Below are 15,977 nucleotides of genomic sequence, written 5' to 3'. Positions count from 1 at the left end.
GGCAACACAAAGTTTCTTTTCAGTTGCAAACTCCACTCCATATATATATATGGGGAGGTACTACCTCCAAATCGGTTTTACAGTGAAAACTGCAGGAACTTCACACCGGCACTAGGAAACAGACTGAGAAACCAGAGTAAAATTTTCTCCTGCAACCCGTTTCCATTGTGCTAGATGAACGAACGTCTCTCCACATGCTCAGTTCTGAGAGATAAGTGTGTGTGAAAGCCGTCCTTCACCTATATTTTTGGGAACACAAAGTTTCTTTTCAGTTGCATACCCCACTCCATACATATATATGGGGAGGTACTAGCTCCAACTCGGTTTTACAGTGAAAACTGCAGGAACTTCAAACCGGCACTAGGAAACAGACTGAGAAACCAGAGTAAATGTTTCCCTGCAACCCGTTCCTTTTGTGCTAGATGAACGAACGTCTCTCCACATACTCAGTTCTGAGAGATAAGTGTGTGTGAAAGCCGTCCTTCACTTAGCTTGTTGGGAACACAAAGTTTCTTTTCAGTTGCAAACTCCACTCCATATATATATATGGGTAGGGACTAGCTCCAACTCGGTTTTACAGTGAAAACTGCAGGAACTTCAAACCGGCACTAGGAAACAGACTGAGAAACCAGAGTAAAAGTTGCTCCTGCAACCCGTTCCTTTTGTTCTAGATGAACGAACGTCTCTCCACATGCTCAGTTCTGAGAGATAAGTGTGTGTGAAAGCCGTCCTTCACCTAGCTTGTTGGGAACACAAAGTGTCTTTTCAGTTGCAAACTCCACTCCATATATATATATGGGTAGGTTCTAGCTCCAACTCGGTTTTACAGTGAAAACTGCAGGAACTTCAAACCGGCACTAGGAAACAGACTGAGAAACCAGAGTAAAATTTTCTCCTGCATCCCGTTTCCATTGTGCTAGATGAACGAAAGTCTCTCCACATGCTCAGTTCTGAGAGATAAGTGTGTGTGAAAGCCGTCCTTCACCTATCTTTTTGGGAACACAAAGTTTCTTTTCAGTTGCAAACCCCACTCCATACATATATATGGGGAGGTACTAGCTCCAACTCGGTTTTACAGTGAAAACTGCAGGAACTTCAAACCGGCACTTGGAAACAGACTGAGAAACCAGAGTAAATGTTTCCCCTGCAACCCGTTCATTTTGTGCTAGATGAACGAACGTCTCTCCACATACTCAGTTCTGAGAGATAAGTGTGTGTGAAAGCCGTCCTTCACCTAGCTTGTTGGGAACACAAAGTTTCTTTTCAGTTGCAAACTCCACTCCATATAAATATATGGGTAGGGACTAGCTCCAACTCGGTTTTACAGTGAAAACTGCAGGAACTTCAAACCGGCACTAGGAAACAGACTGAGAAACCAGAGTAAAAGTTTCTCCTGCAACCCGTTCCTTTTGTTCTAGATGAACGAACGTCTCTCCACCTGCTCAGTTCTGAGAGATAAGTGTGTGTGAAAGCCGTCCTTCACCTAGCTTGTTGGGAACACAAAGTGTCTTTTCAGTTGCAAACTCCACTCCTTACTTATATATGGGTAGGTACTAGCTCCAACTCGGGTTTACAGTGAAAACTGCAGGAACTTCAAACCGGCACTAGGAAACAGACTGAGAAACCAGAGAAAAAGTTTCCCCTGCAACCCGTTCCCTTTGTGCTAGATGAACGAACGTCTCTCCACATGCTCAGTTCTGAGAGATAAGTGTGTGTGAAAGCCGTCCTTCACCTAGCTTGTTGGGAACACAAAGTTTCTTTTCAGTTGCAAACTCCACTCCATATATATATATGGGTAGGGACTAGCTCCAACTCGGTTTTACAGTGAAAACTGCAGGAACTTCAATCCGGCACTAGGAAACAGACTGAGAAACCAGAGTAAAAGTTTCTCCTGCAACCCGTTCCTTTTGTGCTAGATGAACGAACGTCTCTCCACATGCTCAGTTCTGAGAGATAAGTGTGTGTGAAAGCCGTCCTTCACCTAGCTTGTTGGGAACACAAAGTGTCTTTTCAGTTGCAAACTCCACTCCTTACATATATATGGGGAGGTACTAGCTCCAATTCGGTTTTACAGTGAAAACTGCAGGAACTTCAAACCGGCACTAGGAAACAGACTGAGAAACCAGAGTAAAAGTTTCCCCTGCAACCCGTTCCCTTTGTGCTAGATGAACGAACGTCTCTCCACATGCTCAGTTCTGAGAGATAAGTGTGTGTGAAAGCCGTCCTTCACCTAGCTTGTTGGGAACACTAAGTTTCTTTTCAGTTGCAAACTACACTCCATACATATATATGGGGAGGTACGAGCTCCAACTCTATTTTACAGTGAAAACTGCAGGAACTTCAAACCGGCACTAGGAAACAGACTGAGAAACCAGAGTAAAAGTTTCTCCTGCAACCAGTTCCCTTTGTGCTAGATGAACGTACGTCTCTCCACATGCTCAGTTCTGAGAGATAAGTGTGTGTGAAAGCCGTCCTTCACCTAGCTTGTTGGGAACACAAAGTTTCTTTTCAGTTGCAAACTCCACTCCATATATATATATGGGGAGGTACTACCCCCAAATCGGTTTTACAGTGAAAAATGCAGGAACTTCAAACCGGCACTAGGAAACAGCCTGAGAAACCAGAGTAAAAGTTTCCCCTGCAACCCGTTACATTTGTGCTAGATGAACGAAAGTCTCTCCACATGCTCAGTTCTGAGAGATAAGTGTGTGTGAAAGCCGTCCTTCACCTATCTTTTTGGGAACACAAAGTTTCTTTACTGTTGCAAACTCCACTCCATATATATATATGGTTAGGGTCTAGCTCCAACTCGGTTTTACAGTGTAAACTGCAGGAACTTCAAACCGGCACTAGGAAACAGACTGAGAAACCAGAGTAAAAGTTTGTACTGCAACCCGTACCCTTTCTGCTAGATGAACGAACGTCTCTCCACATGCTCAGTTCTGAGAGATAAGTGTGTGTGAAAGCCGTCCTTCACCTTGCTTGTTGGGAACACAAAGTTTCTTTTCAGTTGCAAACTCCACTCCATACATATATATGGGGAGGGACTAGCTCAAACTCGGTTTTACAGTGAAAACTGCAGGAACTTCAAACCGGCACTAGGAAACAGACTGAGAAACCAGAGTAAAAGTTTCTCCTGCAACCCGTTCCCTAGGTGCTAGATGAACGAACGTCTCTCCACATGCTCAGTTCTGAGAGATAAGTGTGTGTGAAAGCCGTCCTTCACCTAGCTTGTTGGGAACACAAAGTTTCTTTTCAGTGGCAAACTCCACTCCATACATATATATGGGGAGGTACAAGCTCCAACTCGGTTTTACAGTGAAAACTGCAGGAACTTCAAACCGGCACTAGGAAACAGCCAGAGAAACCAGAGTAAAAGTTTCTCCTGCAAACCGTTCCCTTTGTGCTAGATGAACGAACGTCTCTCCACATGCTCAGTTCTGAGAGATAAGTGCGTGTGAAAGCCGTCCTTCACCTATCTTTTTGGGAACACAAAGTTTCTTTTCAGTTGCAAACTCCAATCCATACATATATATGGGGAGGTACTAGCTCCAACTCGGTTTTACAGTGAAAACTGCAAGAACTTCAAACCGGCACTAGGAAACAGACTGAGAAACAAGAGTAAAAGTTTCCCCTGCCACCTGTTCCATTTGTGCTAGATGAACGAACATCTCTCCACATGCTCAGTTCTGAGAGATAAGTGTGTGTGAAAGCCGTCCTTCACCTAGCTTGTTGGGAACACAAAGTTTCTTTTCAGTTGCAAACTCCACTCCATACATATATATGGGTAGGTACTAGCTCCAACTCGGTTTTACAGTGAAAACTGCAGGAATTTCTAACCGGCACTAGGAAACAGACTGAGAAACCAGAGTAAAATTTCCCCTGCAATCCGTTCCCTTTGTGCTAGATGAACGAACGTCTCTCCACATGCTCATTTCTGAGAGATAAGTGTGTGTGAAAGCCGTCCTTCACCTAGCTTGTTGGGAACACAAAGTTTCTTTTCAGTTGCAAATTAAACTCCATACATATATATGGGGAGGTACTAGCTCCAACTCGGTTTTACAGTGAAAACTGCAGGAACTTCAAACCGGCACTAGGAAACAGACTGAGAAACCAGAGTAAATGTTTCCCCTGCCACCCGTTCCCTTTGTGCTAGATGAACGAACGTCTCTCCACATGCTCAGTTCTGAGAGATAAGTGTGTGTGAAAGCCGTCCTTCACCTAGCTTGTTGGGAACACAAAGTTTCTTTTCAGTTGCAAATTCCACTCCATACATATATATGGGGAGGTACTAGCTCCAACTCGGTTTTACAGTGAAAACTGCAGGAACTTCAAACCGGCACTAGGAAACAGACTGTGAAACCAGAGTAAAAGTTTCTCCTGCAACCCGTTCCCTTTGTGCTAGATGAACGTACGTCTCTCCACATGCTCAGTTCTGAGAGATAAGTGTGTGTGAAAGCCGTCCTTCACCTAGCTTGTTGGGAACACAAAGTTTCTTTTCAGTTGCAAACTCCACTCCATACATATATATGGGGAGGTACTAGCTCCAACTCGGTTTTACAGTGAAAACTGCAGGAACTTCAAACCGGCACTAGGAAACAGACTGAGAAACCAGAGTAAAAGTTTCTCCTTCAACCCGTTCCCTTTGTGCTAGATGAACGAACGTCTCTCCACATGCTCAGTTCTGAGAGATAAGTGTGTGTGAAAGCCGTCCTTCACCTAGCTTGTTGGGAACACTAAGTTTCTATTCAGTTGCAAACTCCACTCCATACATATATATGGGGAGTTACTAGCTCCAACTCGGTTTTACAGTGAAAACTGCAGGAACTTCAAACCGGCACTAGGAAACAGACTGAGAAACCAGAGAAAAAGTTTCTCCTGCAACCCATTCCCTTTGTGCTAGATGAACGAACGTCTCTCCACATGCTCAGATCTGAGAGATAAGTGTGTGTGAAACCCGTCCTTCACCTAGCTTGTTGGGAACACAAAGTTTCTTTTCAGTTGCAAACTCCACTCCATATATATATATGGGGAGGGACTAGCTCCAACTCGGTTTTACAGTGAAAACTGCAGGAATTTCTACCCGGCACTAGGAAACAGACTGAGAATCTAGAGTAAAATTTCTCCTGCAAACCGTTCCCTTTGTGCTAGATGAACGAACGTCTCTCCACATGCTCAGTTCTGAGAGATAAGTGCGTGTGAAAGCCGCCCTTCACCTATCTTTTTGGGAACACAAAGTTTCTTTTCAGTTGCAAACTCCACTCCATACATATATATGGGGAGGTACTAGCTCCAACACGGTTTTACAGTGAAAACTGCAGGAACTTCAAACCGGCACTAGGAAACAGACTGAGAAACCAGAGTAAATGTTTCCCCTGCCACCCGTTCCGTTTGTGCTAGATGAACGAACGTCTCTCCACATGCTCAGTTCTGAGAGATAAGTGTGTGTGAAAGCCGTCCTTCACCTAGCTTGTTGGGAACACAAAGTTTCTTTTCAGTTGCAAACTCCACTCCATACATATATATGGGGAGGTACTAGCTCCAACTTGGTTTTACAGTGAATACTGCAGGAACTTCAAACCGGTACAATGAAACATACTGAGAAACCAGAGTAAAAGTTTCTCCAGCAAACCGTTCCCTTTGTGGTAGATGAACGAACGTCTCTCCACATTCTCACTTCTGAGTGTTAAGTCTGTGTGAAAGCCGTCCTTCACCTAGCTTGTAGGGAACACTAAGTTTCTTTTCAGTTGCAAACTCAACTCCATACATATATATGGGGAGGTACTAGCTCCAACTCGGTTTTACAGTGAAAACTGCAGGAATTTCAAACCGGCACAAGGAAACAGACTGAGAAACCAGAGTAAAAGTTTCTCCAGCAACCCGTTCCCTTTGTGCTAGATGAACGAACGTCTCTCCACATGCTCACTTCTGAGTGATAAGTCTGTGTGAAAGCCGTCCTTCACCTAGCTTGTTGGGAACACAAAGTTTCTTTTCAGTTGCAAACTCCACTCCATACATATATATGGGGAGGTACTAGCTCCAACTCTGTTTTACAGTGAAAACTGCAGGAACTTCAAACCGGCACTAGGAAACAGACTGAGAAACCAGAGTAAAAGTTTCTCCTGCAACCCGTTCCCTTTGTGCTAGATGAACGAACGTCTCTCCACATGCTCAGTTCTGAGAGATAAGTGCGTGTGAAAGCCGTCCTTCACCTATATTTTTGGGAACACAAAGTTTCTTTTCAGTTGCAAACTCCACTCCATACATATATATGGGGAGGTACTAGCTCCAACTCGGTTTTACAGTGAATACTGCAGGAACTTCAAACCGGCACTAGGAAACAGACTGAGAACCCAGAGTAAATGTTTCCCCTGCAACCCGTTCCCTTTGTGCTAGATGAACGAACGTCTCTCCACATGCTCAGTTCTGAGAGATATGTGTGTGTGAAAGCCGTCATTCAACTAGCTTGTTGGGAACACAAAGTGTCTTTTCAGTTGCAAACTCCACTCCATACATATATATGGGTAGGGACTAGCTCCAACTCGGTTTTACAGTGAAAACTGCAGGAAATTCAAACCGGCAGTAGGAAACAGACTGAGAAACCAGAGTAAAAGTTTCTCCTGCAACCCGTTCCCTTTGTGCTAGATGAACGAACATCTCTCCACATGCTCAGTTCTGAGAGATAAGTGTGTGTGAAAGCCGTCCTTCACCTAGCTTGTTGGGAACACAAAGTTTCTTTTCAGTTGCAAACTCCACTCCATACATATATATGGGGAGGTACTAGCTCCAACTCTGTTTTACAGTGAAAACTGCAGGAACTTCAAACCGGCACTAGGAAACAGACTGAGAAACCAGAGTAAAAGTTTCTCCTGCAACCCGTTCCCTTTGTGCTAGATGAACGAACGTCTCTCCACATGCTCAGTTCTGAGAGATAAGTGCGTGTGAAAGCCGTCCTTCACCTAGCTTGTTGGGAACACAAAGTTTCTTTTCAGTTGCAAACTCCACTCCATACATATATATGGGGAGGTACTAGCTCCAACTCGGTTTTACAGTGAATACTGCAGGAACTTCAAACCGGTACTAGGAAACAGACTGAGAACCCAGAGTAAATGTTTCCCCTGCAACCCGTTCCCTTTGTGCTAGATGAACGAACGTCTCTCCACATGCTCAGTTCTGAGAGATATGTGTGTGTGAAAGCCGTCATTCAACTAGCTTGTTGGGAACACAAAGTGTCTTTTCAGTTGCAAACTCCACTCCATACATATATATGGGTAGGGACTAGCTCCAACTCGGTTTTACAGTGAAAACTGCAGGAAATTCTAACCGGCACTAGGAAACAGACTGAGAAACCAGAGTAAAAGTTTCTCCTGCAACCCGTTCCCTTTGTGCTAGATGAACGAACATATCTCCACATGCTCAGTTCTGAGAGATAAGTGTGTGTGAAAGCCGTCCTTCACCTAGCTTGTTGGGAACACAAAGTTTCTTTTCAGTTGCAAACTCCACTCCATACATATATATGGGGAGGTACTAGCTCCAACTCGGTTTTACAGTGAAAACTGCAGGAACTTCAAACCGGCACTAGGAAACAGACTGAGAAACCAGAGAAAAAGTTTCTCCTGCAACCCATTCCCTTTGTGCTAGATGAACGAACGTCTCTCCACATGCTCAGATCTGAGAGAAAAGTGTGTGTGAAACCCGTCCTTCACCTAGCTTGTTGGGAACACAAAGTTTCTTTTCAGTTGCAAACACCACTCCATATATATATATGGGGAGGGACTAGCTCCAACTCGGTTTTACAGTGAAAACTGCAGGAATTTCTACCCGGCACTAGGAAACAGACTGAGAAACTAGAGTAAAATTTCTCCTGCAACCCGTTCCCTTTGTGCTAGATGAACGAACGTCTCTCCACATGCTCAGTTCTGAGAGATAAGTGCGTGTGAAAGCCGCCCTTCACCTATCTTTTTGGGAACACAAAGTTTCTTTTCAGTTGCAAACTCCACTCCATACATATATATGGGGAGGTACTAGCTCCAACTCGGTTTTACAGTGAAAACTGCAGGAACTTCAAACCGGCACTAGGAAACAGACTGAGAAACCAGAGTAAATGTTTCCCCTGCCACCCGTTCCGTTTGTGCTAGATGAACGAACGTCTCTCCACATGCTCAGTTCTGAGAGATAAGTGTGTGTGAAAGCCGTCCTTCACATAGCTTGTTGGGAACACAAAGTTTCTTTTCAGTTGCAAACTCCACTCCATACATATATATGGGGAGGTACTAGCTCCAACTTGGTTTTACAGTGAATACTGCAGGAACTTCAAACCGGTACAATGAAACATACTGAGAAACCAGAGTATAAGTTTCTCCAGCAAACCGTTCCCTTTGTGGTAGATGAACGAACGTCTCTCCACATTCTCAGTTCTGAGTGTTAAGTCTGTGTGAAAGCCGTCCTTCACCTAGCTTGTAGGGAACACTAAGTTTCTTTTCAGTTGCAAACTCCACTCCATACATATATATGGGGCGGTACTAGCTCCAACTCGGTTTTACAGTGAAAACTGCAGGAATTTCAAACCGGCACAAGGAAACAGACTGAGAAACCAGAGTAAAAGTTTCTCCAGCAACCCGTTCCCTTTGTGCTAGATGAACGAACGTCTCTCCACATGCTCACTTCTGAGTGATAAGTCTGTGTGAAAGCCGTCCTTCACCTAGCTTGTTGGGAACACAAAGTTTCTTTTCAGTTGCAAACTCCACTCCATACATATATATGGGGAGGTACTAGCTCCAACTCGGTTTTACAGTGAAAACTGCAGGAACTTCAAACCGGCACTAGGAAACAGACTGAGAAACCAGAGTAAAATTTTCTCCTGCAACCCGTTCCCTTTGTTCTAGATGAACGAACGTCTCTCCACATGCTCAGATCTGAGAGATATGTGTGTGTGAAAGCCGTCATTCAACTCGCTTGTTGGGAACACAAAGTTTCTTTTCAGTTGCAAACTCCACTCCATACATATATATGGGTAGGGACTAGCTCCAACTCGGTTTTACAGTGAAAACTGCAGGAAATTCAAACCGGCACTAGGAAACAGACTGAGAAACCAGAGTAAAAGTTTCTCCTGCAACCTGTTCCTTTTGTGCTAGATGAACGAACGTCTCTACACATGCTCAGTACTGAGAGATATGTGTGTGTGAAAGCCGTCCTTCACCTAGCTTGTTGGGAACACAAAGTGTCTTTTCAGTGGCAAACTCCACTCCTTACATATATATGGGGAGGTACTAGCTCCAACTCGGTTTTACAGTGAAAACTGCAGGAACTTCAAACCGGCACTAGGAAACAGACTGAGAAACCAGAGTAAAAGTTTCTCCTGCAACCCGTTCCCTTTGTGCTAGATGAACGAACATCTCTCCACATGCTCAGTTCTGAGAGATAAGTGTGTGTGAAAGCCGTACTTCACCTAGCTTGTTGGGAACACAAAGTTTCTTTTCAGTTGCAAACTCCACTCCATACATATATATGGGGAGGTACTAGCTCCAACTCGGTTTTACAGTGAAAACTGCAGGAACTTCAAACCGGCACTAGGAAACAGACTGAGAAACCAGAGTAAAAGTTTCTCCTGCAACCCATTCCCTTTGTGCTAGATGAACGAACGTCTCTCCACATGCTCAGTTCTGAGAGATAAGTGTGTGTGAAAGCCGTCCTTCACCTAGCTTGTTGGGAACACAAAGTTTCTTTTCAGTTGCAAACTCCACTCCATACATATATATGGGGAGGTACTAGCTCCAACTCGGTTTTACAGTGAAAACTGCAGGAACTTCAAACAGGCACTAGGAAAAAGACTGAGAAACCTGAGTAAAAGTTTCTCCTGCAACCCGTTCCCTTTGTGCTAGATGAACGAACGTCTCTCCACATGCTCAGTTCTGAGAGATAAGTGCGTGTGAAAGCCGTCATTCAACTAGCTTGTTGGGAACACAAAGTGTCTTTTCAGTTGCAAACTCCACTCCATACATATATATGGGTAGGGACTAGCTCCAACTCGGTTTTACAGTGAAAACTGCAGGAAATTCAAACCGGCACTAGGAAACAGACTGAGAAACCAGAGTAAAAATTTCTCCTGTAACCTGTTCCTTTTGTGCTAGATGAACGAACGTCTCTCCACATGCTCAGTTCTGAGAGATATATGTGTGTGAATGCCGTCCTTCACCTAGCTTGTTGGGAACACAAAGTGTCTTTTCAGTTGCAAACTCCACTCCTTACATATATATGGGGAGGTACTAGCTCCAACTCGGTTTTACAGTGAAAACTGCAGGAACTTCAAACCGGCACTAGGAAACAGACTGAGAGACCAGAGTAAAAGTTTCTCCTGCAACCCGTTCCCTTTGTGCTAGATGAACGAACGTCTCTCCACATGCTCAGTTCTGAGAGATAAGTGTGTGTGAAAGCCGTCCTTCACCTAGCTTGTTGGGAACACAAAGTTTCTTTTCAGTTGCAAACTCCACTCCATACATATATATGGGGAGGGACTAGCTCCAACTCGGTTTTACAGTGAAAACTGCAGGAACTTCAAACCGGCACTAGGAAACAGACTGAGAAACCAGAGTAAAAGTTTCTCCTGCAACCCGTTCCATTTGTGCTAGATGAACGAACGTCTCTCCACATGCTCAGTTCTGAGAGATAAGTGCGTGTGAAAGCCGTCATTCAACTAGCTTGTTGGGAACACAAAGTGTCTTTTCAGTTGCAAACTCCACTCCATACATATATATGGGTAGGGACTAGCTCCAAATCGGTTTTACAGTGAAAACTGCAGGAAATTCAAACCAGCACTAGGAAACAGACTGAGAAACCAGAGTAAAAGTTTCTCCTGCATCCTGTTCCTTTTGTGCTAGATGAACGAACGTCTCTCCACATGCTCAGTTCTGAGAGATATGTGTGTGTGAAAGCCGTCGTTCACCTAGCTTGTTGGGAACACAAAGTGTCTTTTCAGTTGCAAACTCCACTCCTTACATATATATGGGGAGGTACTAGCTTCAACTCGGTTTTACAGTGAAAACTGCAGGAACTTCAAACCGGCACTAGGAAACAGACTGAGAAACCAGAGTAAAAGTTTCTCCTGCAACCCGTTCCCTTTGTGCTAGATGAACGAACGTCTCTCCACATGCTCAGTTCTGAGAGATAAGTGTGTGTGAAAGCCGTCCTTCACCTAGCTTGTTGGGAACACAAAGTTTCTTTTCAGTTGCAAACTCCACTCCATACATATATATGGGGAGGTACTAGCTCCAACTCGGTTTTACAGTGAAAACTGCAGGAACTTCAAACCGGCACTAGGAAACAGACTGAGAAACCAGAGTAAAAGTTTCTCCTGCAACCCGTTCCCTTTGTGCTAGATGAACGAACGTCTCTCCACATGCTCAGTTCTGAGAGATAAGTGTGTGTGAAAGCCGTCCTTCACCTAGCTTGTTGGGAACACAAAGTTTCTTTTCAGTTGCAAACTCCACTCCATACATATATAAGGGGAGGTACTAGCTCCAACTCGGTTTTACAGTGAAAACTGCAGGAACTTCAAACCGGCACTAGGAAACAGACTGAGAAACCAGAGGAAAAGTTTCTCCTTCAACTCGTTCCCTTTGTGCTAGATGAACGAACGTCTCTCCACATGCTCAGTTCTGAGAGATAAGTGTGTGTGAAAGCCGTCCTTCACCTAGCTTGTTGGGAACACAAAGTTTCTTTTCAGTTGCAAACTCCACTCCATACATATATAAGGGGAGGTACTAGCTCCAACTCGGTTTTACAGTGAAAACTGCAGGAACTTCAAACCGGCACTAGGAAACAGACTGAGAAACCAGAGTAAAATTTCTCCTGCAAACCGTTCCATTTGTGCTAGATGAACGAACGTCTCTCCACATGCTCAGTTCTGAGAGATAAGTGTGTGTGAAAGCCGTCCTTCACCTAGCTTGTTGGGAACACAAAGTTTCTTTTCAGTTGCAAACTCCACTCCATACATATATATGGGGAGGTACTAGCTCCAACTCGATTTTACAGTGAAAACTGCAGGAACTTCAAACCGGCACTAGGAAACAGACTGAGAAACCAGAGTAAAAGTTTCTCCTGCAACCCGTTCCCTTTGTGCTAGATGAACGAACGTCTCTCCACATGCTCAGTTCTGAGAGATAAGTGTGTGTGAAAGCCGTCCTTCACCTAGCTTGTTGGGAACACAAAGTTTCTTTTCAGTTGCAAACTCCACTCCATACATATATATGGGGAGTTACTAGCTCCAACTCGGTTTTACAGTGAAAACTGCAGGAACTTCAAACCGGCACTAGGAAACAGACTGAGAAACCAGAGTAAAAGTTTCTCCTGCAAACCATTCCCTTTGTGCTAAATGAACGAACTTCTCTCCACATGTTAAGTTCTGAGAGATAAGTGGGTGTGAAACAAGTCCTTCACCTAGCTTGTTGGGAACACAAAGTTTTTTTTCAGTTGCAAACTCCACTCCATACATATATATGGGGAGGGACTAGCTCCAACTCGGTTTTACATTGAAAACTGCAGGAATTTCTAACCGGCACTAGGAAACAGACTGAGAAACCAGAGTAAAATTTCTCCTGCAAACCGTTCCCTTTTTGCTAGATGAACGAACGTCTCTCCTCATGCTCAGTTCTGAGAGATAAGTGTGTGTGAAAGCCGTCCTTCACCTAGCTTGTTGGGAAAACAAAGTTTCTTTTCAGTTGCAAACTCCACTCCATACATATATATGGGGAGGTACTAGCTCCAAATCGGTTTTACAGTGAAAACTGCAGGAACTTCAAACCGGCACTAGGAAACAGACTGAGAAACCAGAGTAAATGTTTCCCCTGCCACCCGTTCCCTTTGTGCTAGATGAACGAACGTCTATCCACATGCTCAGTTCTGAGAGATAAGTGTGTGTGAAAGCCGTCCTTCACCTACCTTGTTGGGAACACAAAGTTTCTTCTCAGTTGCAAACTCCACTCCATATATATATATGGGGAGGTACTACCTCCAAATCGGTTATACAGTGAAAACTGCAGGAACTTAAAACCGGCACTAGGAAACAGACTGAGAAACCAGAGTAAAATTTTCCCCTGCAACCCGTTCCCTTTGTGCTAGATGAACGAACGTCTCTCCACATGCTCAGTTCTGAGAGAAAAGTGTGTGTGAAAGCCGTCCTTCACCTATCTTTTTGGGAACACAAAGTTTCTTTTCAGTTGCAAACTCCACTCCATACATATATATGGGGAGGTACTAGCTCCAACTCGGTTTTACAGTGAAAACTGCAGGAACTTCAAACCGGCACTAGGAAACAGACTGAGAAACCAGAGTAATTGTTTCCCCTGCAACCCGTTCCTTTTGTGCTAGATGAACGAACGTCTATCCACGTGCTCAGTTCTGAGAGATAAGTGTGTGTGAAAGCCGTCCTTCACCTAGCTTGTTCGGAACACAAAGTTTCTTTTCAGTTGCAAACATCTCTCCATATATATATATGGGTAGGGACTAGCTCCAACTCGGTTTTACAGTGAAAACTGCAGGAACTTCAAACCGGCACTAGGAAACAGACTGAGAAACCAGAGTAAAAGTTTCTCCTGCAAACCGTTCCTTTGTGCTAGATGAACGAACGTCTCTCCACATGCTCAGTTCTGAGAGATAAGTGTGTGTGAAAGCCGTCCTTCACCTAGCTTGTTGGGAACACAAAGTTTCTTTACAGTTGCAAACTCCACTCCATATATACATATGGGGAGGTACTAGCTCCAAATCGGTTTTACAGTGAAAACTGCAGGAACTTCAAACCGGCACTAGAAAACAGACTGAGAAACCAGAGTAAAAGTTTCTCCTTCAACCCGTTCCCTTTGTGCTAGATGAACGAACGACTCTCCACATGCTCAGTTCTGAGAGATAAGTGTGTGTGAAAGCCGTCCTTCACCTAGCTTGTTGGGAACACAAAGTTTCTTTTCAGTTGCAAACTCCACTCCATACATATATATGGGCAGTTACTAGCACCAAATCGGTTTTACAGTGAAAACTGCAGGAACTTCAAACCAGCACTAGGAAACAGACTGAGAAACCAGAGTAAATGTTTCCCCTGCAACCCGTTCCTTTTGTGCTAGATGAACGAACGTCTCTCCACATGCTCAGTTCTGAGAGATAAGTGTGTGTGAAAGCCGTCCTTCACCTAGCTTGTTGGGAACACAAAGTTTCTTTTCAGTTGCAAACTCCACTCCATACATATATATGGGGAGGTACTAGCTCCAACTCGGTTTTACAGTGAAAACTGCAGGAACTTCAAACCGGCACTAGGAAACAGACTGAGAAACCAGAGTAATTGTTTCCCCTGCCACCCGTTCCCTTTGTGCTAGATGAACGAACGTCTCTCCACATGCTCAGTTCTGAGAGATAAATGTGTGTGAAAGCCGTCCTTCACCTAGCTTGTTGGGAACACAAAGTTTCTTTTCAGTTGCAAACTCCACTCCATATATATATATGGGGAGGTACTACCTCCAAATCGGTTATACAGTGAAAACTGCAGGAACTTCAAACCGGCACTAGGAAACAGACTGAGAAACCAGAGTAAAAGTTTCTCCTGCAACCCGTTCCCTTTGTGCTAGATGAACGAAAGTCTCTCCACATGCTCCGTTCTGAGAGAAAAGTGTGTGTGAAAGCCGTCCTTCACCTATCTTTTTGGGAACACAAAGTTTCTTTTCAGTTGCAAACTCCACTCCATACATATATATGGGGAGGTACTAGCTCCAACTCGGTTTTACAGTGAAAACTGCAGGAACTTCAAACCGGCACTAGGAAACAGTCTGAGAAACAAGAGTAAATGTTTCCCCTGCAACCCGTTCCTTTTGTGCTAGATGAACGAACGTCTATCCACGTGCTCAGTTCTGAGTGATAAGTGTGTGTGAAAGCCGTCCTTCACCTAGCTTGTTCGGAACACAAAGTTTCTTTTCAGTTGCAAACATCTCTCCATATATATATATGGGTAGGGACTAGCTCCAACTCGGTTTTACAGTGAAAACTGCAGGAAATTCAAACAGGCACTAGGAAACAGACTGAGAAACCAGAGTAAAAGTTTCTCCTGCAAACCGTTCCCTTTGTGCTAGATGAAAGAACGTCTCTCCACATGCTCAGTTCTGAGAGATAAGTGTGTGTGAAAGCCGTCCTTCACCTAGCTTGTTGGGAACACAAAGTTTCTTTTCAGTTGATATCTCCACTCCATACATATATATGGGGAGGGACTAGCTCCAACTCGGTTTTACAGTGAAAACTGCAGGAACTTCAAACCGGCACTAGGAAACAGACTGAGAAACCAGAGTAAAAGTTTCTCCTGCAACCCATTCCCTTTGTGCTAGATGAACGAACGTCTCTCCACATGCTCAGTTCTGAGAGATAAGTGTGTGTGAATCCCGTCCTTCACCTAGCTTGTTGGGAACACAAAGTTTCTTTTCAGTTGCAAACTCCACTCCATATATATATATGGGTAGGGACTAGCTCCAACTCGGTTTTACAGTGAAAACTGCAGGAATTTCTAACCGGCACTAGGAAACAGACTGAGAAACCAGAGTAAAAGTTTCTCCTGCAAACCGTTCCCTTTGTGCTAGATGAACGAAAGTCTCTCCACATGCTCAGTTCTGAGAGATAAGTGTGTGTGAAAGCCGTCCTTCACCTATCTTTTTGGGAACACAAAGTTTCTTTTCAGTTGCAAACTCCATTCCATACATATATATGGGGAGGTACTAGCTCCAACTCGGTTTTACAGTGAAACTGCAGGAACTTCAAACCGGCACTAGGAAACAGACTGAGAAACCAGAGTAAATGTTTCCCCTGCCACCCGTTCCCTTTGTGCTAGATGAACGAACGTCTCTCCACATGCTCAGTTCTGAGAGATAAGTGTGTGTGAAAGCCGTCCTTCACCTAGCTTGTTGGGAACACAAAGTTTCTTTTCAGTTTCAAACTCCACTCCATATATATAT

This window comes from Camelus bactrianus, unplaced genomic scaffold (genome assembly GCF_048773025.1).
Source record: "Camelus bactrianus isolate YW-2024 breed Bactrian camel unplaced genomic scaffold, ASM4877302v1 HiC_scaffold_30, whole genome shotgun sequence".
In the NCBI taxonomy this organism is placed as follows: domain Eukaryota; kingdom Metazoa; phylum Chordata; class Mammalia; order Artiodactyla; family Camelidae; genus Camelus; species Camelus bactrianus.
Note: the sequence above shows the minus strand (reverse complement) of the source record.